Below are 789 nucleotides of genomic sequence, written 5' to 3'. Positions count from 1 at the left end.
CCTCCCCCCCCACCAGGTCCCCCGGGTGCCCCCCCGGTGTCCCCAGGGTGTCCCCTGTTCCCATTAATCCCCCAGGGTGTCCCCCGCTGTGCCCCCCACTGACCCTTGGTGTCCCCAGGGTGTCCCCTATTCCCATTAATCCCCCAGGGTGTCCCCCGCTGTGCCCCCCACTGACCCTTGGTGTCCCCAGGGTGTCCCCTATTCCCAGTAATCCTCCAGGGTGCCCCCCACTGACCCCCCGGTCCCCAGGGTGCCCCTCTGAGCCCCGGTGTCCCCAGGGTGTCCCCATCAACCGCCACGTGCCCAGGGCACCCCCCATTAACCGTGGTGTCCCCAGGGTGCCCCCCATTAACTCCCAGTGTCCCCAGGGTGCCCCGGTGTCCCCCGGGTGCCCGTGTGACCCCAGTGTCCCCCAGGTGCCGGTGTGACCTCAGTGTGCCCCCGGTGTCCCCAGGGTTCTCCGCTGTGACCCCGGTGTCCCCAGGGTGCCCCAGTGTCCCCGGGTGCCCTGGTGTCCCCCAGTGTGACCCCGGTGTCCCCAGTGTCCCCCAGGTGCCGGTGTGCCCCCGGTGTCCCCCGGGTGCCGGTGTGACCCTCGTGCCCGTGGTGTCCCCAGGGTGCCCATGGTGTCCCCAGGGTGCCCGCAGTGTCCCTGGTGCCCCCAGTGTGACCCCGGTGTCCCCAGTGTCCCCCAGGTGCCAGTGTGTCCCTGGTGACCCCAGTGTGCCCCTGGTGTGACCCCCGGGTGCCCGTGTGACCCCGGTGCCCGCGGTGTCCCCTGGGTGTCCC

The sequence above is a fragment of the Corvus brachyrhynchos genome, unplaced genomic scaffold (genome assembly GCF_000691975.1).
Source record: "Corvus brachyrhynchos isolate BGI_N302 unplaced genomic scaffold, ASM69197v1 scaffold342, whole genome shotgun sequence".
In the NCBI taxonomy this organism is placed as follows: Eukaryota; Metazoa; Chordata; class Aves; order Passeriformes; family Corvidae; genus Corvus; species Corvus brachyrhynchos.
Note: the sequence above shows the minus strand (reverse complement) of the source record.